We start from the raw sequence: 7789 nt of genomic DNA on the forward strand, positions 1-7789 counted from the left end.
CTAGTGACAGGAAGCCCATTACTCCCATAGACACATTTTTATGCAGAGTCCAGAGCTCTGGGCCCTCCTTCAGGGGGTAAGGGGTCATTTCTGTAGTAAGGAGGGCACTGACCTAGCTCTGGGACTTCAGATAGAAGGTCTTGGCCCAGCTTGATTGTGTATAGAGACACTGCGGGCTCGGGGGAGTATGAGCTTTGAGCTTCCTCCAAGACTCAGCTGGGAAACTCTGAGGCTGGGTTCCTGGAGGGGCTCCCTCTCAGCAGAGTGTCAACAGCAGCAGGCACGGAGCCAGGGCTGGCCGAAGTACAGAGGTGGCATTGTGCTTTCCTGCAGCCCCTGTGACCACAGGCTCCCTTTATATGGTTCCATACAGTAAATTTATACTATAATTTATCCCCTAAATACTAGCAAACATCTGCAGCCATTGGCAAACACATACACTCACATAGGGCCAACATATATGCACCCACCTACATGTGTATGCACAAAAACCTGTTTCACACCCAGGTACACACATATGTGCCTAGGAGCCTACATGCACACATAGGCTCATGTGTGTACATGAACAGTCATTCACATGAGCGTGTGCATATGTAGCAGGCACACTCACCTTGCCCTCTCTTACACACACTGCACACGCACGCACACACAGAGAAGCAGTCCTACAGACCCTTGGACCTGGGGCCAGGGTGTCAGAGGACTGGCAGGACTGCTTCTCCCTGGGAGGAGGTTCGTGGAAACCAGGCTGGGGCCATGGACGTGTCACTAGAGAAGGCAGCCCTGAAGGTGGGGAGCATACTCTACCCAGGATGAGCCGGCAGGTCAAAGGAACCTCAGAATAGGGACAAGGTCACCAGACCAGCTGAGGGTCTTGTCTGCTTCGCAGTGTGCGTGCTGAGGATCGGAGCCTCCCTGCTCTACTGTCCCTGCTTCAGCTGGGGGACGGGGCCTGCGGGGAGAAGGGAGCAGAGAGGATGTGGAGCTCTGGCTCCCAAAGCAAGCAGGAGACTTTGTCTGCAGAGCCCACGGTGTCCTTTCTGCCTTCACTTCTCTCTCCTGGCTATCGAAAATCAGTTCAAATGCCACCTCCCCCAGGGAACCTTTCTTCACTCTCTCCTTTGTGCCCCACAGGCCTCTAGGATGGCTCTCACCTTTCTCCCGAACTTTCTGCCTGTTGCCTATCCCTGCCAGCCCACAGGGATGCCACCACCCTCTTTTTCTCACCCAGGTCCTAAAGGCTAAGTTCAAGCTCCCAGCATGGCCACAGCCAACTTCTTCCTGTCTTGTTGTGACTTCTTGGGCCTACGACAAATTGGGAGTGAGCAGGCTGCCAAATGTGAGCTGTTCTTAGTTTACATGACACCACAGAGCTGGGAGGGGTCTTACAGACCAGCAAGGTCACCCCCTTGTTATCCGTGGGGAAACAGAGGCCCAGAGAGGGGAAGGGGCTTGCGCAGCATCACACAGTGGGTTAGAGGGGGAAGCCGAGACTCCAGTAATTCCCTGTGCTCCTGACTCCCAGCCGGGGCTCCTTCCTCTGCCCCCACATCCCCATTTTCTCACTTACCTTCAGGCTCTTTCAGATGCATATCCCTGGCTTCCTGAGTGATGTTTCAGAGGGTCTGAGGCCAGGGACCTTCTGTGGCAGGAGCTGGGGGAATGCATGTCAAAAAACAGGGCCAAATCCAGGTGGGAGGACGTGGGGTTTCATGCTGACCCAGCTTTCCAAACTGAGCACCCTGCCTAGACTTCCGTAGAATTCAGTGAGGAGTTTGCAACTTGAGAGAATTAAGTGGAACTTTTAGAATTTGGTGGAATTAGACAAAGCGCGTAGACTCCAGCTGGGTTCTCTGGAGACTGTCAGGCTTGGTAGAATGAGGAAATTGTTGGGCTCGAGGCTGAATGGGGTCCCCAGTTTACTGTGGGCAGCCAGGGATCCCCTGGCCTGGACAGCTCCCAGCTCCATCCTGGATGATAGCCTCCTGGGGAGCAGGCAAAATCAGAGGCACCCTTTAAAGATCCCTGTGCGCCAAGGGACAGCACAGTCCCCAAGGCAATTTAGAGGGACAGGGGAAATGTGCCCAACTTAGAAACTTTGGGGTGCTTCAGGGATGATGTCCCAGAGACCCAATTACACAAAGTCTATTTAGAAATCTTAATTGGTGTGAAAAAGTTGGAGGAAGTGGCTCAGGGCCGGGATCCATCCTCACAGGTAAGTCCCCAGGCAGTGCTGGCCCAGGAATGTTTACAGAATGAATAAATGACTGATGGATGAACAATTAAATGAATGCATAAGCTATTATCAAAGCATAAATTTTAAAAGGAGTGAGTAAACAAATGATAGGCAGAGTTGCTTTCCAGGAGAGTTAGAGGTCTTGGCTCAACTGTCATAAGGATCTTAAGAAAATGCAAAATCTGGAAAAAGTGTAATGGAGGAGTAAGCTGGAAGAAGAGAGACAACATGTTAGGCTATCAGAGCAAGAAGGTCCTATAGGCCATCTGGACCAATCCCCATCGTATGGGGAGGAAAACCGTCCTAGAGAGGCCAAGGAGTCACCTAGTGAGGCAGAGCATGGCCCTGGGTTCGCTCTAGGACACTGCTTTGCCCACCCTTGTCTCACCATATTTTGTGCCCATTTATCAAATTTTGAAAAAGATTGATTTCTAGGACTCCTTTATCTAGTCTCTATAGCATTCCTTTGTCTATTACATGGTGGCAAACATTTTGTCACTTCTCTTTTTTGTTTGTTTATGGTGTATTTTGTTACACAGAAGTTTATTTTGGGTAGTCAAATTTCTTTCTTTGTTTCTCTCTTCCTCTCCTTTCTCTCTCTTTCTTTCTTTCTTTCTTTCTTTCTTTCTTTCTTTCTTTCTTTCTTTCTTTCTTTCTTTCTTTCTTTCTTTCTTTCTTTCTTTCTTTCTTTCTTTCTTTCTTTCTTTCTTCTTTTTCTTCCTCCCTCCCTCCCTCCCTCCCTCCCTCCCTCCCTCCCTCCCTCCCTCCCTCCCTCCTCCCTCCCTCCCTTCCTTCCCTTTTTCTTTTTCTTTCTTTCATGTCTTCCTTCATATTTCCAAGGTTTTAAATTTTCCTTTCTTATTTTCTTTTAATACTTTTCGAGTTTTGTTTTAAATTTTTACTCTTATTTTAATCTGGATTTATTTATTTAGTGAGTGAGGTAGGGTACGTTTATTTACTTGCCCCAACAGAATTTATTGTTAAAAAATTCTTTTCTAGTGATTTTTAAATGTTGTCTTTATTGTATACTAATTTCTCATATATTTATGAGTCTCTTTTTAGACTCACTGTAATGTTCTAAAGAAATTTTATTGTCTCTTACTGCCCTTTTTTAATTACTGGAAATTTATAGAGTTTGATATCTGCTAGGGCAAATTCCCTCTTATGAGCCTTTTCCAATAATTTTTTGGCTATCCTTACGCATTTTCTTTTCCAGATATATTTTGCAATCAGTTTGTCAAATTTCATAAAAATTCTTCTGGAATTTTGCCTTTAATTTGTGGACAAATCTGGAGGCATAATTGACATCTTTATAAAGTCAAGTTTTCTCATCTAGAAACATTATTCGTCTCTCCGTTAATCCAGGTCTTTTACTATATCCTGATCATATAGTTCTTCTCTTTCTAATATGTTAATGAAGTGATTTTAATCAATATATATATATTCCTAAAGCTGAACTTTCCTTGCACTTCTGGGATACATACTTCTTCCTCATAATGTTTTATCCTTGTCACGATGCGCAGAATTGACTTGGGGGCCAGCGGATGGGCTCCAGCTCCTGGGCTCCACCTGGTGGGCATCAGGCCCTTCTTTGGCGAAGGGCTGGGGGTGGTAGGAACCGATGTGAAGTCCTGAATTCTAGGGCTCAGGCCCAGACAGCTCACTGTGGCAGCAGGATGACAGATCTAGGAATCTGGTAGACATAAAATTTGCGTGCCCCATTTATGTGTCTGTCTATCCTGCCACCTTGGGCTCTACTAGTTTTTCACTGCTAGGAGGCTTGGAGAGAAGAGACCATATTTGTGTTAAAAGAATTTATTCTCTCAGAATGCAGCAGTCTATTCATTGATATAGCCTTGTCTCTAAGCTTTATAATTATCTTTCTGTCATTTTCAGTGAGGGCAAACCCAAATATATTTTAGTTTTAATGAATATGTATGGACTTTTATAACAGTAAACTTAAAATCAGAAAGCTGTGTCCCAACGTTGGTCCAGAAAGTAAGGTCCTGAGTCCTTGGCACCAGCCCAGTTTGGAGGCTCAACAGTTGTTTAGAGATCTTCTTGAAAAGTTGTAGAAGATAGAACTTGTATAAGTTTAAATGAAAATACATTCTTACTAGCACTGAAAACCAGAGAAAGTGCCACCCTGAAAGAGATATTCCTGAAAAATGGTTAAGCAAATGAGATTGGGTTGTTGGAGGAAACCATGGCCAAAGTAAGAAAGGAATTACTGTAACAAGGGGAATGGTTTGGGGGGTGTTCTCAGTTTAGAGGCAACAGTTACCAGGGGCGGGAGGAAGGTTAGGGAGGCAACCATCAGGATGGCTGGTTAGGGGCTCTAATGTGCAGCAAGTGGGAAGGTTCAGGTAGAGAGCATGAGATATTTGCCCTCAGACTGAGTCAGTCATTGTCAATGCTGGACCCAGAGACTCAGAAAAGTCCCTGCAGGAACGGGGAGCTGCCAAGCCCAGATGATGTCATCCCAGGAACACTCCTGGCCCCTCCACTATAGTTCCTGGAGATAGGAAATGGAAGCTGAATCCACAGACAGGCCAATGGGGAATCTTAAATCAGAAGGTGCGCCTACCAATAGATTAAGCATCACCAGAGAAGAGAGAAACCAAACCCAACACAGAGGAAATAACATTGAAGGGGAAATAAAATAAGCAGAAGACTTTGAGAGAAATTTATTAATGCCACCAGAGGGACAAGAATAGAAATTTTCATCCATGGAAAAATAACAAGCTAATATGAAAAAATAATTATTAGAGATTCTGTCAGTTGTTGCAATGAAAACCAAAACCCCACAGAAACCTCCGTGGGTTAGCCAAGTATGAAGGGATACATCTGAAGAGCAGATTATCGAGCCAGGGGGTGAATAAAGGACTACTTCCAGATGCCCTGTAAAAAGGTAAATAAATATGTGGAAAGAAATTTCAAGCGATAGTTTCATCATTTCCATCCCAAATAACAGGAATTTGAGGTGGGTCGAATGGAAAGAATGGGGGCCAGGGGAAGGAATTATTTATTATCTACTTATCATCATCATCAATCTGTATTGTCAGAAGAAAATTGATCAGGGCTGAAGTAACATGTTACCCTACAGATTGAAGGGGCCCATCGAACAGATAGAAGGAATGCACAAAACCGCGCACACCCAGACGTATTCCAGAGCCCCACTGAAGAGAATTCCTGAGGTCCCCTAGCGAGGAAAACAAGTTTCTTACCAAGGGTGGAAATCGTATCGACTTCGGGCTTCCCATCCTTTATCCATGTGGATGTGTGTTAGCACTGCCAGGTAGCTTGGCTGAAACGAAGCTATTGGTACTCCTCTAACCCCCCAACCTTCCCACAGCTCGAGTACCTTTTTTAGCTAAAATCCCTAGTAATCATATTTATTTTTCTTTCCATTACCAACTTAGTCACTCCATCGGTAAGTCTTACTGGCTTCACTAGCCGATCATATGCTGAATCTGCCTGCTTCTCTCCTCTTTACCAGGACCAGCCTGTCCCATCCAATATCATCTATCCTAGGCCACCCGATCGGTGGTGACCATCCCCCCCATGCTCTTCCTGTCACCATGTAGTGCTCCTTCCCCAAACAAGCCACATTCATTCTTTTTTTCTTTCTAAAAAAAATTTTTTTTTTTAATAGCTTTATTGATTTCAGAGAGAGGAAGAGAGAGGGAGAGAAAGAGACAGAAACATCAATGATGAGAGAGTCATTGATCAAGCCCACAACCCGGGCATGTGCCCTGACCAGGAATCGAACCCTGATCACCTGGATCCTAGGTCGACGCTCAACCTCTGAGCCATGCCCGGCCGGGCCACACTCATTCTTATCTGAGCTTTTTGTTTCTTCTACTTGGAAACTCCTGCACCCCCCACCTCCAGCTCAAATATTTACACAGCTGACTCTTCATTCAGATCTCAGCTCAAAAGTCACCATGTCAGAAAAATCTTTCCCAATATAATTTTTCAATATGCCTAACTAATTTCCCTAGTAGATTTGTTGAAAATACCATCCCTTCCCCAACAATTTGCAATGCCAGCTGTGTCATAAATAACATTTCCTCATACGTGTGGGTCTTTTCTGAGTTCTTTAGTATGGCCTATTTGTCTATCACAGCAGCAGTATTGCACTGTCTCACTAACAATAGCTTTTGAATAATTGTTGATGGCTGGTGAAATGAGCACTCCTGCCTTGTTATTGCCCTTCATAAGTGCCTTGATGATTTCATATATATTTAAGAATCAGCTTGACAAGTTCTAAGAAAAACTTTCAGAATTTTCATAAGAACACAGTACTATGTTGCTCCATTTATTTTATTTAGTTTTATTATACATACGTATTTTTATTGGAGTAAAATACATAATATAAAATTTACCATCTTGAGCCCTAACCCTACCAAAATGAATTTATCATTTTAACTGTACATTTTTACTGTATAGTTTAGAAATATTAAATACTTTCAGATTTGTGTGCAACCGTCCCCATCATCCATCCCCTTAACTCTTTTCATCTTGTAAAACTGAAAATGTATGCCTCCCCCTAGCCTTTGGCAACCACCATTACAATTTCTGTCTTTATGATTTTGACTACACTAGGTGCCTCACATAAGTGGGATCATGCAGTATTTGTCTTCTTGTGATTAGCTTATTTCACTTAGCGTAATGTCCTCAAGTTTCATCCATGGTACAGTATATTGCAGAACTTCTTTCCCTCTAAAGGCTGAATAATGCTCTGCTGTGAATATAGACCACACTGTGGTATCTATCCATCAGCTGATGGACACGTGGGCTGCTTCCACGTTTTAGCTACTGTGAATAGTGCTGCTATGAACATGGGTGAACAAATAGCTCTTCGAGACTCTGCTTCCAATTTTTTTCTTATATACCCACAAGTGGAGTTGCTGGATCACATGGTAACTGTACTTTTAATTTTGGGGGAGCCTCCATACTGTTTTCCACAGCAGCTGTACCATTTTACATTCCTACCAGCAGTGCACAAAGATTCCAGTTTCTCTGCATTCTTATTAACATTTATTATTTTCTGTGTTTTTTTTTACAGTGGCCACCCTAATGGGTAAAAAATGGCATCTCATTGTAGTTTTGATTTGCATTTCCCTAATGGTTAGTGACATTGAGCATATTTTCATGTGCTTGTTGGCTGTTCATACAGCTTTTTTGGTGAAATGTTTATTCAAGTCCGCCTCCCTCTGATTCTTCACACCTTTACCTGTCCCTCAGCCAAGGCCTTTTGGGACCTGTGGAGTTTTGGGACCTTCTTGTCCTTCAACCAGAGTTATGTGGGACACCCACCCACACCCCCCATCTCCCATAGCTCCAGCGCCTGAGATGAGACCAGAGGGATGACTCGTTTTTACTGGGCACCACCCCCAGATTCCTGTTCCTGTGGCATTTTAGGGCCTGATGCTGGAGGCTGGCACCCTGAGCTCTAGAGACAGGCTCCCAGTGGGCCAATTAGGCTGGGCTAATTGAATACTGCCATTGACAGTCTTCATAATCAGATGGTTTTTTTGCTGGGAACCAAGC

This window comes from Miniopterus natalensis, chromosome 12 (genome assembly GCF_054644295.1).
Source record: "Miniopterus natalensis isolate mMinNat1 chromosome 12, mMinNat1.hap1, whole genome shotgun sequence".
NCBI lineage: Eukaryota > Metazoa > Chordata > Mammalia > Chiroptera > Miniopteridae > Miniopterus > Miniopterus natalensis.